This window comes from Callithrix jacchus, chromosome 18 (genome assembly GCF_049354715.1).
Source record: "Callithrix jacchus isolate 240 chromosome 18, calJac240_pri, whole genome shotgun sequence".
Taxonomy (NCBI): Eukaryota; Metazoa; Chordata; class Mammalia; order Primates; family Cebidae; genus Callithrix; species Callithrix jacchus.
The window spans coordinates 323063-344424 of record NC_133519.1 but is presented as its reverse complement, the minus strand read 5'-3'; the positions used below and the strand labels follow the sequence as shown (position 1 = coordinate 344424).

The 21362-nt window shown below is 41.6% G+C and overlaps 1 pseudogene; it reads left to right on the top strand.

Annotated features, from left to right (window-relative positions):
* Window positions 1–13193: 13193 nt before the first annotated feature.
* On the top strand, window positions 13194–16078 carry LOC144580224 (ubiquitin-associated protein 2-like pseudogene; annotated as a pseudogene).
* Window positions 16079–21362: the final 5284 nt, after the last annotated feature.

Sequence of the window (21362 nt, the reverse complement as noted above, 5' to 3'; positions counted from 1 at the left end):
ATTAGTGTGCTGAATTATGAGAACACATGGACACTGAGAGGGAAACATCACACATTGGGGTCTGTTGGGAGGTGAAGAGTTAGGGGAGGGATAGCAGGGGGTGGGGAGATTGGGGCAGGATGACATTAGGAGAAATACCTAATGTAAGTGACAGGGGCATGGAGACAGCAAACCACCATTGCATGTGTGTACCTATGTAACAATCCTACAACATCTGCACATGTACCACAGAACCTAAAGTTAAATAATAAAAAAAAAATTATAATGGGTCAATTCAGCAAGAGAATATGAGTTTAAATATATATGCACTCAAATACGTATATAATTTATTTATATAAATCATTATTATAAATAAACATTTATATATAAAGAATGAAGGGGGTGTGAGATTGGACAGAAAAAGAGTGAGAGATGGTGACCTGAGAATGGAATAGAGAAATTAAAATAGACAAAAAGAGGAATCAGCAATGAGATGAAGGAGGCAGAATGAAGGAGGGGGCTCTCCACAAACAGAGGCAGCTGGTACAACAGAGAGTGTATCACATACTTGCCAGATGCCTCTTTTATTTTCTAGTTACTTTTTCTTTTAAATTTGTGTCATATTTAGTGAAGATGTCAATGTTTTTAAAAATATTCTTATGTACTAAAAATATTCTTTGATGTTTAGTCAATAACTTTCAGAATTTAAATATGCCCTTGGAAAAATATTAATTTTTAAATTGACAGAAAATATTCAGTAAAACTAGTTAGTTTAATACACAACAGCTTCTTCTCTTTCCCATGTGGTTTAAGAAATTAATGCACTGCAACATAAAATTTCTAAGTCTATGTACTCTCCAAGTTTCCCTTGTTCTTTCTTAGCAGATATTAAAGAAGGTGCTAGCTGGATATGGAAGTTTCTTTCATCAAAACCATCTGTTTATTATAAATACATTGTCCTGAGGTAATTGTATAGCCAACATCCTTTATATTTCCAACGGTCAATTATTACATCTTTTCAATTTTTTAATCTGGGGAGTTCAATGTGATATTTCAAACAAAAAATGCTTGAAATTAATGTGATTAGAATCACAGAGAAGTCTCTCCTTGTCAAAAGTATAAAATATGGTCTGAGGAGGACGGACTCAAGATGGCGTGGGGACCACAACCCAGGATTAAAGCTCTCGGTGAACGCGTGGAGGGTGAGTCAGGGTTGCATTTCCAGATGGATCTTTGCTGCCCACATAACGGGGAAACTCCCAGGTATAAAACACACATGGGACACAAGCGCAGCGGTTTCGTCTGATGCAGCCGGTGGCTGGTGCAGCCGGCAGCCAGTGCTGCAGCACAGCAGCACTCCACAGTGCTCCGCACAAAACACACTGGTCTGGAAGCCATGTTGAACCGACAATATGAGACTTAAGAGGGCAGATTGGCATATCCATCTGATTGAATGGGACTTGGACATTGAGCCAGGCCAGGAGATTCCAGGGAAATGGCGTTTGGGCCATCGCAGTGGGACAAAAAAAACGGCGATTCCAAATGCTCTGGGTGGAGAGTTTCACTACGGGCACAGCTGAACCCAGGATGGCGCAGCTCTGTGGGGGAGGGGTGTCCATTGCCGAGGCAACCCGCCCCTACTGAAGTACACTCCCATTGCTGACACAGCTTCCCGTTGCCGAGGCAACCCGCCACAACAGAGAGTCTCCGCCACTGGGCATAGCCCAGGGCAGCAGGGCGGAGACCCCAGCAGCAGGGCAGAGACCACAGTGGCAGGGCATAGCCTGCAGCAACAGGGAAGACCTCACACCAGCAGGGCAGAGACTCGGCAGGAAAATAGTGACTAGACTGCCTCCTAGCTGGGCAGGACAGCGCAACAGACACTCATAAAGAAAGCCCCAACCCCCCGAGACAGAGCATCTGAGAAAAAAAGGGTTTTTTTAATGAGTTCTGCTGCAGCAGAATTAAACGTAGAAGCCTAACAGCCCTGAATGAACAACAGAGCTCACAGCTCAGCAATTGAGCTCCTATAAAGTACAGACTGTCTCCTCAAGCAGCTCCCTGACCCCTCTATATCCAGAAGACTGACATTTGGCAGGCATTATCCTGGGACAAACATAGCAGAAAAAGAAACTGGTAGCATCCCTCACTGTTCTGCAGCCGCTATACGTGCACCCCAGACAAGCAGGGCCTGGAGTGGACCTCAGCAGTCATACAGCGGAGGGGCTAGACTGGTAGAAGGAAAACCATGTAACAGAAATACTTCATCATCAACAATCTGGGCGTCCACTAAGAGACCCAATCGAAAAGTCAACAACTACTCAGACGACAGGTGGTTAAATCCGCAAAGCTGGGAAGAAACCACCACAAAAAGGAGGAAAACACCCGAAACCAGAACACCTCACCTCCTACAAAGGAACAAAACTCCTCACCAGCAAGGGAACAAAGCTGGACAGAGAATGACTGTGATGAACTGACAGAATTAGACTTCAGAAGGTGGATAATGAGAAACTTTTGTGAGCTAAAAGAACATGTTTTAAATCAATGCAAAGAAACTAAGAACCTTGAAAAAAGATGCGAGGAAATGATAACAAGAATGGATAACTTAGAAAGGAATATGAATGAATTGAAGGAGCTGAAAAACACAATACAGGAACTTCGCAAAGCATGCACAAGATTCAACAGCCGAATTGACCAAGCAGAAGAAAGAATATCAGAAGTCGAACATCAACTCAATGAAATAAAATGAGAAACCAAGATTAGAGAAAAAAAGCGCAAAAAGAAATGAACAAAGTCTCCAAGAAATGTGGGACTATGTGAAGATAGGTGTACCAGAATGTGACGAAGACAATGAATCCAAGCTGGAAAATACTCTTCAGGATACTATCCAGGAAAATTTTCCCCACCTAGCAAGACAAGCCAACACTCAATTGCAGGAAATACAGAGAACACCACAAAGATATTCCGCAAGATGAGCAACGCCAAGGCACACAATCGTCAGATTTACCAGGGATGAAATAAAGGAGAAAATACTAAAAGCAGCCAAAAAGAAAGGTCGGGTCACCCACAAAGGGAAGCCCATCAGAATCACAGCAGATCTCTCAGCAGAAACTCTACAAGCCAGAAGAGAGTGGGGGCCAATATTCAACATCCTTAAACAAAAGAACTTTCAACCCAGAATTTCATATCCAGCCAAACTGAGCTTCATAAGTGAAAGAAAAATAAAATCCTTTGCGAACAGGCAAGGACTCAGAGATTGTGTCACCACCAGGCCTGCTTTACAAGAGCTCCTGAAAGAGGCACTACACATAGAAAGAAACAACCACTATTAGCCATTCCAAAACCACACTAAATGCTAAAGAGCATCGACATAATGAAGAATCTACATCAACTAACGGGCAAAACAGCCAGCTAGCATCAAAATGGCAGTATCAAATTCACACATAACAATATTAACCCTAAATGTAAATGGACTAAATGCACCAATCAAAAGACACAGACTGGCAAATTGGATAAAAATCCAAAACCCATCAGTGTGCTGTATCCAGGAAACCCATCTCACATGCAAGGATACACAAAGGCTCAAAATAAAGGGATGGAGGAAGATTTACCAAGTAAATGGAGAGCAAAAAAAAGCAGGAGTTGCAATTCTCATCTCTGGTAAAATAGACTTTAAAGCAACAAAAATCAAAAGAGACAAAGCAGGCCATTACATAATGGTAAAAGGATCGATAAAACAAGAAGAGCTAACGATCCTAAACATATATGGACCCAATACAGGAGCATCCAGATACATAAGGCAAGTTCTTAATGAATTACAAAGAGACTTAGACTCCCACACAATAATAGTGGAAGACTTTAACACCCCACTGTCAATATTAGACAGATCAAACAGACAGAAAATCAACAAGGATATCCAGAGCTTGAACTCAGACCTGGAACAAGCACACCTGATAGACATTTACAGAACTCTCCACCCCAAATCCACAGAATATACATTCTTCTCAGCACCACATCACACCTACTCTAAAATTGACCAAATAATTGGAAGTAAAACACTCCTCAGCAAATGCAAAACAACTGAAATCATAACAAACAGTCTCTCAGACCATAGAGCAATCAAGTTAGAACTCAGAATTCAGAAACCAACCCAGAACCGCACAGCTTCATGGAAACTGAACAACTGGCTCTTGAATGTTGACTGGATAAACAATGAAACGAAGACAGAAATAAAGAAGTTCTTTGGAACCAATAAGAAAAAGACACAACATGCCAGAATCCTTGGGACACATTTAAAGCAGTCTCTAGAGGAAAATATATAGCAATAAGTGCCTATATGAGGAGAATGGAGAGATCCAAAATTGACACCCTTTCATCAAAATTGAAAGACCTAGAGAAGCAAGATAAAAAAAACTCAAAAACTAGCAGAAGACAAGAAATAACTAAGATCAGAGCAGAACTCAAGGAGATAGAGACACGAAAAACCCTTCAAAAAATCAATAAATCCAAGGGCGGGTTTTTTGAAAAGATCAACAAAATAGACAAACCACTAGCCAGATGGATAAAAAAGGAAAGAGAGAACAACCAAATGGATGCAATAAAAAATGATAATGAAGAAATAACCACAGATTCCACAGAAATTCAAACCATCATCAGAGAATATTACAAACAACTCTATGCACATAAACTAGTAAACCTGAAAAAAATGGTTAAATTCCTGGACACCTGTGTCCTCCCAAGCCTAAATCAGGAGGAAGCTGAAACTATGAATAGACCAATAACAAGGTCAGAAGTCGAGGCAGCAATTAAGAGCCTACCCCTCAAAAAAAGCCCAGATCCAGATGGGTTCACAGCCGAATTCCACCAGAAACACAAAGAGGAGCTGGTACCATTCCTTCTGAAACTATTCCAAATAATCCAAAAAAGACGGAATCCTTCTCAAATCATTTTATGAGACCAACATCATCCTGATACCAAAACCTGGCAGAGACCCAACAAGAAAAGAAAACTTCCTGCCAATATCCATGATGAACATAGATGCAAAAATCTTCAATAAAATATTGGCAAGCCGATTGCAACAGCAAATCAAAAAACTTATCCATCATGATCAAGTAGAATTCATCCCGGGGATGCAAGGCTGATTCAACATATGCAAGTCTATAAACGTAATTCATCACATAAACAAAACCTAAACCTAAAACCACATGATTATCTTAATTGACGCAGAGAAGGCATTCGACAAAATTCAACAGCCCTTTATGATAAAAACCCTCAATAAACTCGGTATCGATGGAACATATCTCAAAGTAATAAAAGCTATTTAGGACAAACCAACAGCCAATATCATACTGAATGGGCAAAAACTGGGAGCATTCCCTTTGAAACCTGGCACTAGACAAGAATGCCCTCTTTCACCACTCCTATTCAATATAGTACTGGAAGTTCTAGCCATAGCAATCAGTCAAGAAAAATAAATAAAGGTTATTCAAATAGGAAAGATGGAAGCCAAATTGTCTCTATTTGCAGACGACATGATAGTATATCTAGAAGACCCCATCGCCTCAGCCCAAAAACTCCTGAAACTGATAAGCAAATTCAGCAAAGTCTCAGGATATAAAATCAATGTGCAAAAATCACAAGCATTTTTCTACACCAATAACAGACTTAAAGAAAGCCAAATCAAGAACGAACTGCCATTCACAATTGCTACAAAAAGAATAAAATACCTAGAAATACAACTCACAAGGAACGTAAGGGACCTCTTCAAGGAAAACTACAAACCACTGCTCAACAAACTAAGAGAGAATACAAACAGATGGAGAAACAGTCCATGTTCATGGTTAGGAAGAATTAATATCGTAAAAATGGCCATACTGTCCAAAGTAATTTACAGAATCAACGCTATTCCCATCAAGCTACAATTGACTTTCTTCACAGAACTGGAAAAAACCACCATGAACTTCAGTTGGAACCAAAAGACAGCCCGCATAGCCAAGTCAATTCTAAGCAAAAAGAACACAGCGGGGGGCATCACACTACCGGATTTCAAACTATACTACAAGGCTACAGTAATCAAAACAGCATGGTACTGGTACCAAAACAGAGATATAGACCAATGGAACAGAACAGAGGCATCGGAGGCAACACAACATATGTACAACCATACAATCTTTGATAAACCTGCAAAAACAAGCAATGGCGCAAGGATTCCCTGTTTAACAAATGGTGTCAGGAAAACTGGCTAGCCATGTGCAGAAAGCAGAAACTGGACCCCTTCCTGACACCTTACACCAAAATTAACTCCAGATGGATTAAAGACTTAAACATAAGACCTGGCACCATAAAAACCCTAGAAGAAAATCTAGCCAAAACCATTCAGGACATAGGAGTAGGCAAGGACTTCATGACCAAAACACCAAAAGCATTGGCAACAAAAGCCAAAATAGACAAATGGGACCTAATCAAACTCCACAGCTTCTGCACGGCAAAAGAAACAGTCACTAGAGTGGATCAGCAACCAACAGAATGGGAAAAAATTTTTGCAGTTTACCCATCTGACAAAGGGCTGATATCCAGAATTTACAAAGAACTCAAACGGATTTACAGGAAAAAACAAACAAGCCCATTCAAAAATGGGCAAAGGATATGAACAGACACTTTACGAAAGAAGACATATATGAGGCCAACAATCATATGAAAAAATGCTCATCATCACTGGTCATTAGAGAGATGCAAATCAAAACCACATTGAGATACCATCTCACGTCAGTTAGAATGGCGATCATTAAAAAATCTGGAGACAACAGATGCTGGAGAGGATGTGGAGAAAAAGGAACACTTTTACACTGTTGGTGTGAGTGTAAATTAGTTCAACCATTGTGGAAGACTGTGTGGCGATTCCTCAAGGCCTTAGAAATAGAAATTCCATTTGACCCAGCAATCCCATTACTGGGTATATATCCATAGGACTATAAACTGTTCTACTATAAGGACACATGCACAGCAATGTTCATTTCAGCACTGTTTACAATAGCAAAGACCTGGAATCAACCAAAATGCCCATTGAAGATAGACTGGATTGGGAAAATGTGGCACATATACATCATGGAATATTATGCAGCAATCAGAAATGATGAGTTTGTGTCGTTTGTAGGGACATGGATGAACCTGGAGAACGTCATTCTCAGCAAATTGACACAAGAACAGAAAATGAAATACTGCATATTCTCACTCATAGGCGGGTGATGAAAAATGAGAACACATGGACACAGGGAGGGGAGTACTAAATACTGGGGTCTTTTGGGGGGAAAGGGGGATGGCCAGCATGCGGGGGAGCTGGGGAGGGATAGCCTGGGGAGAAATGCCAAATGTGGGTGAAGTGGAGAAAGGAAGCAAAACACACTTCTATGTGTGTACCTATGCAACTGTCTTGCATGTTCTGCACAAAACCTAAAATGCAATAAAAAATTTTTAAAAAATAAATAAATAAAACAGCTGACACATATTGAGGGGAAAGAGCAGAAGCAGAAAAGGACAAGGGAGTAATCACATTCCTTCATTTATAAGAGAGGAGCCCTCATCACCCAATCACCCCTTATTAGGCCTCACTAAATTATTCTACTAAATACTTGAAACATTAATTTCTTTACCATATGTCAAATTGCAAAGATTACTCTTAATATTTTTCAGTTTGTGTCAAGTCTACAACAAGTTGTTGTGCAGAAAAAAAGTCACCCAATAGACTTTTTGGATGGCAGTGTGGGTTAACTGTTGCTTTTCCCAATGGCAATAATAAAAAGAGTATTAATAATTATTAAAAAATGGTCTGAGACCTTGAGCCAGAGCTGGTGACTCTACTGGCCTGTCTTCTCATCCCTGCCTTCCCCAACACACACTTTCAGAGTCACAAGGCAGCTGAGGAGAGGAGAGCCCAGGCTTCAAACTCAGCACAGAAGACAGGCCTCTCTGCAATTAGAAGGGAACACTGAATCTGGGAAGTGACCTCAGAGGAGGAAGAATGCAGGTTGGGGGTTAGGGCTCAGATATAAGAAGACTTGGAAGCTCAGGACCAGGAGAAAGAAAAAGCTGTGTGATCCTGGCGACCTAGGTCTCCCTTGGTGACCCTGTGCTCACCAGGGACTAGCAGAGACAGAGGGGGTCTGTGACTTGAAGGGGAAGATGAGTGCAGCCACATACCCCTGGCTCTCATGTAATGTGTGGTCTTCACTAAAATGAGATAGTAATTTGGGGGAAAGAGCAGAAATATCTCACTTTCTTGTGTTTTTTGTTTGTTTTTTTGTGTTTTTGTTTGTTTGTTTGTTTGACAAAGGTCTCATTCTGTCACCTAGGCTGGGGTGCAATCATGCAGTCTTTGCAAACTGCGACCTCTATTTCTGGGGCTCAAGTGATTCCCCTTCCTCAACCTTCTGAGTAGCTGGGATTATAGGCACTTGCCACTGCACCCAGTTAATTTTTGTACTTTTAGTAGAGATGGGTTCTCACCATGTTGACCAGGCTGGTCTCAAACTCTTGAGCTCAGGTTTTCCACCTGCGTTGGCCTCCCAAAGTGCTGGGATACAGGCATGAGCCACTACACCTGGCCTCCAAATGAGACGTTTTGATCTGAATTTTTTCCTCCTCCAGTGGTCAGCATAGAACATTTTTTCAACATGTTAGTTACTTCCTAATTACAGGATTGTGACATCAAAGAAAAAGGTGTATGTGAAGCTCTAGTCGTCATATTATACACTGTGAGGTGACTTCTCAGTCATGATCTTACCTAAGAAAGAATTCTGCAAAAAAAGAGAAGAGAAAGAGAAGTCAAAAATGGTGCCATCAGCCCAGGTGATTAGTCATTCTCGGTTGATTGCTCTGTTTCCTTACTGCAGATGTGTTTAGCACTCACTAACCTCTGACTCTGCAGTCTTCTATCTGACACATGGGTTTGCACTCACTCATGATCCTGTTCGGTCTCCTTCCAAATCTATGTAACTGTCATTTTATAAAATGCCGCTTGTGAAAATGCTCTGGATGGGAGATTTTCCTGGGCAGATCTTCACCCCAGGCCTGGGTTCAGGACAGGGAGTGGGCTCTACTGTCAGTGTGGTTGAGCTGCAGGATTGTTTAGAATGGAAACAAATGGATGTACCTCTGCTTTCCTTGGACCAAAATTAAAGAAACTGCACACATAATAGTGTATTAATATCCAGGAAGAGCTGTGGAATCTTAGGCAAAGAATACTGACAACATAAAACCTGTTAAGCTAGACTTCATTACTCATTTGAAGCTAAATCAAGTGAATCAGTGTTGTTTGAGCCTCTAAATAGAATCCAGAAAATTCTAAAATCACAAATGAAAGCCAATTCCATCTTTAAATTAAATTTGTAGTAAGTGGTACCCTTGTTTGGAAAACAAACTCTTCTGGAAACTGACTAATACCAAAGCCATGCAGGAGGTGAGAAATAATTACTTACTCATGGGCTGAAATTACAGAGAGAATATAATATCAAGAATATAAGCCCATCCCTAGCTAATCTTAATTTAAAGTAATCTAATTCTCAGTGCTCATTATTGTAGCTTTGTGATATATTAAGCCATAAAACCTGTTTTGAAAAAAGTTCTTGAATATAATTTGGCAATTAATCTGCTAGCTATTTTATCTTCCCTACAGGAGTCAGGAATAACATTTCCAATATTAGGAGATGTATTTGCAGAGTACTTTCATTCATATAAAAGCACAAGAATGAAGCTAGTTTAATTATCTTATTATTTTATAAAATAATAAATTTAGGCCTCTTCGATTTGTTGATCTAGTAAGATCATATTTTATACTTGACACAGATTATAACTAGATGATAACAGAAAACATTTGGCCTTTGTCCATTATGACAAGACTATTTCTTCATGAAATTAAGGGTGAAGCATTCAAAGAAAGGTAACTTAATAACCTTAGTTTTTCACATTAAAAAATATTACAAACTTCAGCAGTTTTCAGAATTTAATAGTTTGTTACATTTCTTCAGAGTTTAAGAATATTCTAACACCATTGCCAGGATTAATATTCATCTATTTAAATTAGTTCAGTAAATAATTGTTTTTGCTTTCAGATTCCCTATTTAAAATTGATTTTTGTTTTAATATGTTTAATAATTCTAACACAAAAATAACTTCATTTGATGTTTTTATTTATTTAAAAAAGTAATTATTCTCATAATTAGTGGTTAGATTTAATTTAATTAGATTTAAATGAGAAATTGCCACAATGAAAACTTTTGAAAAGTACAACCATACAGCTGGGTGTGGTGGCTCATGTCTGTAATCTCAGCACTTTGGGAGGCCAAGGAGAGTGGATAACCTGAGGTCAGGAGTTCGAGACCAGCCTGACCAATATGCTGAAACCCCATCTCTATTAAAAATTCAAAAATTAGCCTGCTGTGGTGTCAGGCACCTGTAGTCCCAGCTACTTGGGGGGTTGAGACAAGAGAATTGCTTGAATCTGAGGGGCAGAGGTTGCAGTGAGTTTAGATTATGCTAACTGCACTCCAGCCTGGGCAGCAGCAAGACTCCGTTTAAAAAAAAAATTACAACCACATCTTACAACTGAAAAGATACACAAAATTAAAAACATGTGAAATATTAAAGTATATCTATGTCTATAAGATTGAGATACACAGTGGTTAAGCACGTTGTCTACTCCTGAAATTTTCTTTTTACAATGAGGTGACTTTAGAAGTTGTATTAGTTTGTTTTCATGCTGCTGATAAAGAAATACCTGATACACCCATCAAATTTCATGAGACTTATTCACTATCACGAGAATAGCACAAGAAAGACTGGTGTTCATGATTCAATAACCTTCTTTTGGGTTTCTTTCACAACATGTGAGATTTCGGGGAGGTACAATCCAAGTTGATATTTGGGTGTGGACAGAACTGAATCATATCACTCAGCCCCTGGCCCCTCCATATCTCATGTTCTTACATCTCAAAACCAATCATGCCTTCCCAACAGTCCCCCAAAGTCTTAACTCATTTCAGCATTAACCCAAAATTCCACAGCTCAGAGTCTCATCTGAGACAAGGCCAGTTTCTTCTGCCTATGAGCCTGTAAAATCAAAAGCAAGCTAATTACTTTCTAGATACAATGGAAATACAGGTATTGGGTAAATACGGCCATTCCAAATGGGAAAATTTGGCCAAAACAAAAGTTACAGGGCCCATTCAAGTCCAAAATCCAGTGAGACAATCAAATTTTAAAGCTCCACAATAAAGTTTTTACTCCAGGTGTCACACTTAGGTCACCCTGATTCAAAAGGTGGGTTTCCATGGTCTTGGGAAGCTCCAACTCTGTGGCTTTTCAGAGTACAGTCTTTCTCCTGGCTGCTTTCATGGGTTTATGTTGAGTGGCTGCAGATTTTCCAGGTGCTTGGTGCAAGCTGTTGGTGGATCTAGCATTCTGGGGCCCAGAGGATGGTGGCTCTCTTCTCACAGCTCCACTGGGCAGTGCCATAGTAGGGACTCTGTGAGGGGGCTTCAACCCCACATTTCCCTTCTGCACTTCCCTTGTAGAGGGCCTGCCCCTGCAACAAATTTTGCCTGAGCATCCAGGCTGTCCACACATCTTCTGAAATTCAGGCAGAGGTTCCCATACCCCAATTCTTGATTTCTGTGCACCTGCATGCTCGACACCAAGTGGTAGCTGCCAAGGCGTGGCCCTTCCACTCTCAGAAGCCACAACCTGAGGTCTACATTGGCCTCTGTCTGCAATGGGTGGGTCAACTGGGACAAAGAGCACCAAATCCCTAGGCTGCGCACCACATGGGACCTTGAGCCTTGCCAACAAAATTACATTTTTCTCCTGGGCCTCTGGGACTGTGAAGGGAGGGGCTGTTGTGAAGGTCTGTGAAATGGCCTGGAGACCCTTTTATCCCATAATATTGTGGATTAGCTTTGGCTTCTTTCTGCTTATATAAATTTATGCAGCTGGCTTGAAATTCCCCATAAAAATGGGGTTTTATTTTCCTTTTTTTTTTTTTTTTTTTTTAAAGACAGAGTCTCGCTTTTGTTGCCAGGCTGGAGAGTGCAATGGCGCAATCTCAGCTCACAACATTTACCTCCCAGGTTCAAGCGATTCTCCTGCCTCAGCCTCCCAAGTAGCTGGGATTACAGGAGCCCACCACCACACCGGGCTAATTTTGTATTTTGTGTACAGATGGGTTTCTCCGTGTTTCCCAGGCTGGTCCTGAACTCCCGACCTCAGGTGATCTGCCTGCCTTGGCCTCCAAAGGTTCTGGGATGACAGGTGTGAGCCACCACACCTGTCTGGAATTTTTCTTTCTACCGCATTCTCAGGCTGCAAATTTTCTGAACTTTTATGCTTTGCTTCCTTTTTAAAACAGAATGCTTCTAACAGGACCCTAGTCATGGTTTAAATGCTTCGTTGCTTTGAAATTATTTCCACCGTAAATAACTTCTCTCTATATCAAAGTTTCACAGATCTCTAGGGCAGGAGCAAAATGCCACCAGTTTCTCTGGTAAAACATAACAAGAGTTACCTTTGTTCCAGTTCCCAACAAGTCTCCCATCTCTATCTGAGACTGCCTCAGCCTGAACCTGATTGTTCATATCACTGTCAGCATCACTTATACAGGACAGAGATACCTATAAATTCCTACGTTTACTTACACTATAGGGGTAAGGGTGAAAGAAAAATTTATGCTTCCCTCCTTATGTTGAGAGAGTGCAGGAAGTGTTTCCAAAGTACATTTCTCTCAGCTCTGGCTTCTCAGATAATGTTATCAAGGTTTTTTCTGGGCCTGGGCTTCACCTGTTGACTGCCGTCAGCCTAATACAGAGAACTTGTTTCTCTCTTTGATTTTAACTTTCTTTCTTTCCTTAATTTCCCACCTCAGAACCTTGTCAAAAACTAACCCCTGAGGAAATCTCTGCCCAACAGAAGCTACGTACAGTGATTCAGATCCACTGGTCCAGGTAGCTTACATCCTGGAGCCAAAATATGGTACAGCAGCCACCAGATCCCACCCTGAGGCTGGTGACCTGGTAGCTATGGGAGCAGAAAATGAAGGCTCAGTACAATTTCCTAAAGATGAAAAAAAATATTGGGGGGGAAGGCGCAAGAGAGAGCGCTAGAGGAAAAAGGAGGGAGGGGGTGGGGAAGAGGGAATCTTATATTACATGACAGGGGCCACGCGGCCTGGGGTGTCAGTGTGGAGGAGACTGAGTATTCTGCCTTGTAAATACTGTTATTTGTATATACTGTAAATGATTATGTCGGTGGGCACTAACTGAACCTGGGGAAACTGGGAACAACCTCAAAACCAAAACCAGCCACAGCACAAGCAGTGGCCATAGGCCACTGCAGAAGAAATTCAACTTGCACAGTTGATTTCAGACCATAATGATGCGACTTTGAGGAAAAGGTGAAAAGATTGATATTACGGGCAAGAACCAGGATGAATGTGTAATTGCTTTGCACAACTGCAAAGGAGATGTCAACAGAGCCATCAATGTTCTTCTGGAAGGAAACCCAGACACGCATTCCTGGGAGATGGTCGGGAAGAAGAAGGGAGTCTCAGGCCAGAAGGACGGCAGCCAGATGGAATACAATGAGGAAGGCAAAGAAAATCGAGACCGGAACAGAGACTATAGTCAGCTACGTGGTGGGCCACCAAGATGGGGGAGAGGTGCCAGCCATGGATGAGAGTGTATGCATGGGGCGTTATCAAAACCAGCTGTGGTTTGAGGTCAGGAAAATGGATTGGATGGCACCAACAGTGGAGGGCCTTCTGGAAGAGGAACGGAAACAGGAAGAAGGGGCCGTGGCCAAGGCAGAGGTGGCTCTGGTAGGCGAGGAGAAAGTTTTTCTGCTCAAGGAATGGGAACTTTTAACCCAGCTGATTATGCAGAGCCAGCCAATACTCATGATAACTATGGCAATAGTAGCAGCAATACATAGAACAACACTGGCCACTTTGAACCAGATGATGAGACGAGACTTGATTTCATTGGGGTTGAGGGGTCAAATTATCCCCGAAAATTTCAGACTGCTCCTGGTGCATGGAGGACTGCAACAGAGGAATGGGGGACTGAAGATTGGAATGAAGATCTTTCTGAGACCAAGATCTTCACTGCCTCTAATGTGTCTTCAGTGCCTCTGCCTGTGGAGAATGTGACAATCACTGCTGGTCAGAGAATTGACCTTGCTGTTCTTCTCGGGAAGACACCATCTACAATGGAGAATGATTCATCTAATCTGGATCCATCTCAGGCTCCTTCTCTGGCCCAGCCTCTGGTGTTCAGCAACTCAAAGCAGACTCCACAACACAGCCGGCTTCAGGGAACACATTTTCTCATCACAGTATGGTGAGCCTGCTGGGGAAAGGATTTGGTGATGGTGAATGAAGCTAAAGGCGGCAGTACTACGGGCTCCCAGTTCTTGGAGCAATTCAAGACTGCTCAAGCCCTGGCTCAGTTGGCAGTTCAGCATTCTTAGACTGGAAGCACCACCACCTCCTCTTGGGACATGGGCTTGATGACACAATCCCCATCATTGGTGTAGTATGATTTGAAGAACCCAAATGATTCAACAGTGCACAGCCCCTTTATAAAGCGCCAGGCTTTTACCCCATCTTCAACCATGATGGAGGTGTTCCTTCAGGAGAAGTCACCTGCAGTGGCTACCTCCACAGCTGCACCTCCACCTCAGTCTTCTCCTCTGCCAAGGAAATCCACATCGGCTCCATCGATGTCACCTAGATCTTCAGACAACCAGTCCTCTAGCCCTAGCCAGCTCAGAAAAAGCTGAAACAGCAGGAGAAAAAAGCCTCCTTGACTTCTAAGATTCCTGCTCTGGCTGTGGAGATGCCTGGCTCAGCAGCTATCTCAGGGCTAAACCTGCAGTTTGGGGCATTGCAGTTTGGGTCAGAGCCAGTCCTTTCTGATTATGAGTCCACCCCTACCACGAGCGCCTCTTCAAGCCAGCTCCAGTAGCCTATATACCAGCACGGCCAGCGAATCTTCATCTACAATTTGATCTAACCAGAGTCAGGAGTCGTTATCAGAGTGGCCCAATTCAGTCGACAACCTATACCTCCCAAAATAATGCTCAGGGCCCTCTTTATGAACAGAGATCCACACAGACTCGGTGGTACCCCAGCTCCATCTTTTCATCACCCCAAAAGGACCTGACTCAGGCAAAGAATGGCTTCAGTTCTGTGCAGGCCACACAATTACGGACCACTCAATCTGTTGAAGGTGCTACAAGCTCTGCAGTAAAATCTGATTTACCCTCCACTTCTAGCATCCCCGCTCTCAATGAAATGGTATCTGCACCTTCCTTAGTGACAACAACCAATCTGCACTCATCCTCCTTGGGTGGCTTGAGCCACAGTGAGGAGATTCGAAATACTAACACCACACAACACAGCAGCACATTATCTACGCAGCAGAATACCCTTTCGTCATCAACATCTTCTGGGCACACTTCAACATCCACTCTTTTGCACACAAGCATGGAGAGTGAAACGAATCTCTATTCTTCCTCCAGCACTTTTTCCACCACATCCAGCACAGTCTCTGCACCTCCCCCAGTGGTCAGTGTCTCCTCCACTCTCAATAGTGGCAGTAGTCTGGGTCTCAGCCTAGGCTGCAACTCCCCTGTCACAGCCTCGACTCGAAGTTCAGTTGCCACGACTTCAGGAAAAGCTCCTCCCAGCCTCCCTCCTGGGGTCCCACCGTTGTTGCCTAATCCGTGTATTGTGGCTCCAGGGCTGTTACATGCCTATCCGCCACAAGTATATGGTTATGATGACTTGCAGATGCTTCAAACAAGATTTCCATTGTATTACTACAGCATCCTATTTCCCACACTCACTACTCCGCTGACTGGGGGGGATGGTAGCCTGGCCGGCAACCCTTATTCTGGTGACCTCACAAAGTTCGGCCTTTGGGATGCCTCCTCCCCAGCCCCGGCAACAACCTTGGCCCAACCCCAACAGAACCAGACGCAGAATCACCACACCACGCAGCAGACATTCCTGAAGTGTGGCTTTTCAAAAAATTGTAATTCTTCCTATCAATAAGCATGTAATGTTTTTCCATTCGCTTATGTCAGCTCTGATTTCCTTGGATAGTGGTTTATAGTTCTCCTTGTGGAGACCTTTCACTTCCCCTGTTAGATACATTCCTTGGTATTTCATTCTTTTTGTGGCAATTGTGAATGAGAGGTCATTCATGATTTTGCCCTTGGCTTAACGGTTTTTGGTGTATAAAAATGTTAGGGCTAGTGATTTTTGCATATTTATTTTGTATTTTGAGACTTTGACAAAGATGTTTATCAGCTTAGGAAGCTTTGGGGCTGAGCCGATATGGGTTTCCTAGATATGAAATTATGTCACCTGCTATCAACTGTAGTTGAACTTCCTCTCTTCTGATTTGAATGTCTTTTATTTCTTTCTCTTACCTGATTGCTCTGGCCAGTACTTCCAATACTGGCTTAAATAGGAGTGGTGAGAGAGGGCATCCTTGTCTTATGCTGATTTTAGAGGAAAATCTTTTCAACTTTTGCCTTTTCAGCATGATGTTGTCTGTGGTTTCGTCATATATGGTTCTTATTATCTTGAGGGATGTTTTTTCAATTCCTAGTTTATTGAGAGTTTTTAACCTGAATGCATGTTGAATTATGTTGAAAGATTTTTCTGCATCTATTCACAGAAGTCATGTGGTTTTGATCTTTAGTTCTGTTTATATGATGAATCATATTGATTTGTATATGTTAAATTAACCTCACATCCCATGGATGAAGCCTACTTAACTGTGATGAATAATCATTTTTATGTGCTGCTGGATGAAGTTTGCCACTATTTTGTTAAAAATGTTTGCATCAATGTTCATCAAGAATATTGGCCTGAAGTTTTCTTTATCTCTTGTGTCTCTGCAAGGTTTTGGTACCAGGATGATGTGGTCTTATAAAAAGCATTAGGGAGAAAATCCTCTGTTTTAATTTTTTGAAATAGGTTTAGTAGGAATTGTACCAGTTATTCTTTGTAAATCTGATAGTATTCAGCTGTTAATCGTTGGTTCTGGGCTTTTTGCGGTTGGTAGGACATTTGTTACTGCCTCAATTTTAGAGCCTGTTATTTGTGTTTTCAGGGATTCAATTTATTCATGGTTTAGTCTTGGAGGATGTATGTATTCAGAAATTTACCCATTTCTACTAGATTTTTTAGCTTACGGGCATAAAGTTGTTTATAGTATTTTCTGATGGTTATTTTTATTTCTGTGAATTCAGTGGTCACATTTACTATTTCTGATTGTGTTTATTTAAATTTTTTATCTTTTCTTCCTTATTAGTATATCTGGTTGTCTTTCCATATAATTAGTTTCTAAGAAAAAACCAGCTTCTGAATTTGTTGATCTTTTGAATTATTGGTTATATTTCTATCTCCTTCAGTTCAGCTCTGATTTCGGTGAATTCTTTTCTTCTACTAGCTGTAGAATTTCTTTGCTCTTATTTCTGTCGTTATTTTAGTTGTGATGTTAAGTTGTCAACTTGACTTTCTGGCTTTTGAATGTGGGCATTTAGTGCTATAAATTTTTCTCCTAGCACTGCTTTAGCTGTGTCCTAGAGCTTCTGGTATGTTTTGTCTTTGTTTTCACTGGTTTCAAAGAATTTCTTAATACTTGCATTAATTTCATTATTAACCTAACAGTCATTCAGGAGCTGGTTATTCAGTTTCTGCTTAATTTTATGGTTTTTAGTAAATTTCTTTATTTTCTGCTCTAATTTGTGCTGTTGTCTGAGACACTGTTTATTATGATTTTAGTTCTGAAGAATGTTTCACTTCAGACTATGTGACAGATTTCAGAAGTAGTGCCATGTGGTGATGAGAAGAATGTACATTCTGCTGTTTTTGGGTGGAGAGTTCTGTAAATATTCATCACATCCATTTGATCCAAAGCTAGGTCCATATCCTGAATATCTTAGTTAATTTTCTGTCTCAATAATCTGTCTAATATTGTCAGTGGGGTGTTAAAGTCTGCCACTCTTATTGTGTAGCGGTGATCTAGGTCTCTTTAAAGATCTCCATAAATTTATTACATGAACCTGGGTACTCTTGTGTTGGGTGCACATATATTTAGAATAGTAAGGTCTTGTTGAATTGAATCCTTTGCCATTATCTGATTACTCTGTTTGTCTTTTTTGTTTGTTTGCTTGTTTGTTTTGTTTATTTTTGTGTTGGTTTAAAGTCTATTTTGGGGGCTTGGCACAGTGGCTCACACCTGAAATCCCAGCATTTTGGGAGGCTAAGGCAGGTGGATCATGAGGTCAAAAGATCGAGACCATCCTGGTCAACATGGTGAAACCCCGTCTCTACTAAAAATAAAAAAATTAGCTGGGCATGGTGTCATGTGCCTGTAATCCCAGCTACTCAGGAGGCTGAGGCAGGAGAATTGCCTGAACCCAGGAGGCAGAGGTTGCAGTAAGCCAAGATCACACCATTGCACTCCAGCCTGTGTAACAAGAGTGAAACTCAGTCTAAAAAAAAAAAGTCTAGTTTGTTGGAAACTAGGATTGCAACCCTTACTTTTTCTGTTTTTCATTTGTTTGGTAAAGTTTTCTCCATCCCTCTATTTTGAGCCTATATGTGTCACTTCATGTGAGATGGGTGTCTTGAAGACAGCATACCAATGGGTCTTGGTTTTTTATTTACTTGCCACTCTGTGTGCATTAATTGTGGCATTTAGTCCACTTACATTATTGTTATATGTAGATTTGATTTTGTTATCTTATGCTAGCTGGTTACTTTGCAAACTTGTTCATGTAGCTAATTGATAGTGTCAATGGTCCGTGTACTTCAGTGTGTTTTTGTAGTGGCTGGTAATAAGTTTTCATTTCAACTTTGGAGAATCTGATAATTATATGTCTTTGGTATGATCTTTTCATGGAGTATCTTACTAGAGTTCTCTGCATTTTATGGATGTTAATGTTGGCCTGTATAACAAGGTTAGAAAGTTCTCATGGATGATTTACTTAAATATCTTTTCCAAATTGGTTTTGTGATGCAGTTTTGCTTTTGTTTCCCAGGCTGGAGTGCAACGGCATGATCTCATGTCATCACACCCTCTGTGTCTCATGGTCAAGCAATTCTCCTGCCTCAGCCTCTCGAGTAGCTGAGATTACGGGCATGCACCACCATGCCCAGCTAATTTTGTATTGTTAGTAAAAATGGGGTTTCTCCACGTTGGTCAGGTTGGTCTCAAACTCCCAAACTCAGGTGATCTGCCCACCTCAGCTTCCCAAAGTACTGGGATTACAGGCATGAGCCACTATGCCAAGCCTCTCACTAACTCTTTAAGGTATACTAATCAGTTATAGATTTGGTCTTTTTACATAATCCCATATTTCTCAAAGATTTTGCTTATTTCTTTTATTCTTTTTTTCTATTGTTGTCTGCCTGTCTTATTTCAGAAACACAGTCATCAAGCTCTGATATTCTTTCCTCTGCTTGGTCTATTCTGCTATTAATACTTGTGATTGCATTATGAAATTATTGCATTGTGTTTTTCAGCACTATCAGGTTGGTTAAGTTCTTTTCTATTCTGGCTAATTTGTTTATCAGCTCCTGAAATATCATATATATTGTAATCTTTAACTGTCTTGCATCGAGTTAGAACATGCTCCTTTAAGTCAGTGAAGTTAACTTTTATCCACATACAGGAATCTACTTCTGTTATTTCAGTCATCTCAAATAAGTCATCTCAGCCTTATTCTGAAAGCTTGCTGGAAATGTGGTCATTTTGGAGAAAGAGGGCACTGTGATTTTTGAGTTTTAGTATACTTGAACTAACTATTTCTCACATGTGTGTGCTTATCTACCTTTAATCTTTGAGGTTGTTGACCTTTGAGTTGTTTTTTTGTTTGTTTCCCTTTTTTGTTTATTTGTTTGTTTGGCTATTTTGTGTAGGGCTATTACAGTGTGTAGGGCTTCTACTCCAGTCTCCAGTCACCTCAAATTTCCCAGTAACTGGAAGTATCACCAGTGAAGTCTGTAAAACAAGAAATATAGGAGCCCACCACTTTGGGAGCTCCATCCCAGGAGAGGTGCAGGAGGCCTGCTACTGGTTTAAACACACCTTTAGAAGGTGCCTGGAGACTCTGGTTGGTAGTTCTTACACAGCAAAGAGGAACAGGATTGGAGACCCACTTAAAGAAGCCATCTAGCTTCATTTTCATAGATCAGCCATGCTGTGCTGGTACCATTTCTACCCCTCATCACGTTGGGCTCTCCATAGCCAAAAGACTGAAAGAGCTAAGGTGCTGAAACAGCATAGATGGTAGCCCACTCTTTCTCTAGGAACTCTCAGAAAGTTTTTAAACCTCTGTTGGCCAGAAAACATCTGGCCCAACCAGAGATGAGGAGCATATCAGGGTCCCAATTAAAGAAGCAGGCTGATTACATTATGTTGGAGCCACTGTGCTGTGCTGGGGTACCCTTTCTGATCCTGAATGATTTGGATTCTCCTAAGCCGACAGGCTGGAATGGCTGAGTACAAACAGCAAATGGGGGGGGCTCACTCCTTCCACTGGGCACTGCATCCAGGAAGAAATCAAAACTCTGCTGGAGAATATGAAAGGGGCTGTCCAGAGGCTCTGGCAGAAGGCCCCACCATTAGATAAAAAATGCCTCAGGGTCCCACTTCAAGAAGCAGTCTGGCCACATTTTGGTAGAGCCACAGTGCTGTGTTGAGGGTTCACTCCATCTGCCGTCAATTTTATTTGGACTCTCCTAAGTCCAGGCTGGAATGGCTGAGTCATTCAAATAGCAAACATGGCAGCCTTCCCTGCCTCCGAGAACTCTGTTTCGTCTCAAGTAGCTGCAACACTGTTGCTGGGGGCTGGCTGGAATTCCAAGCCAATGAGTCTTATCATGTAGGGCATCACGGAAATGGGGCCCACAGACTGACGCTGCTCAGGCCCATGGATTCAGCTTCCTCTCTAGGGGTGTTTACAGAGGTCCAACCTCCCACCTTGTCTGAGTTGCAGTCATCTTTTCCAGAGATCCCGGAGCCAAAGCACGTGAAGCTCCTGAGATCCTGTTTGTGTCTGAGCAGTTGTTTTGCCAAGACCATGTAGCTGTGTGTGTCAGACCAAAGGCCCTGGTGGAATGGGTTCATAAGAAAATCTCCTGAACTGAGGTTGCAGAGATTCATGGGAGAAGTGTGGCTTCCCAGAGTCACACATTTGCTCACCACTTCCCTGGACAGGGCAGGTTCCCTTGGGTTTGTGTTACTTCTGGGTGAGCGGTTACCATGGCTTGCTTTTCTCCATTCTTCATTAGTCCCAATGCAAATGCCTGGGTGTTT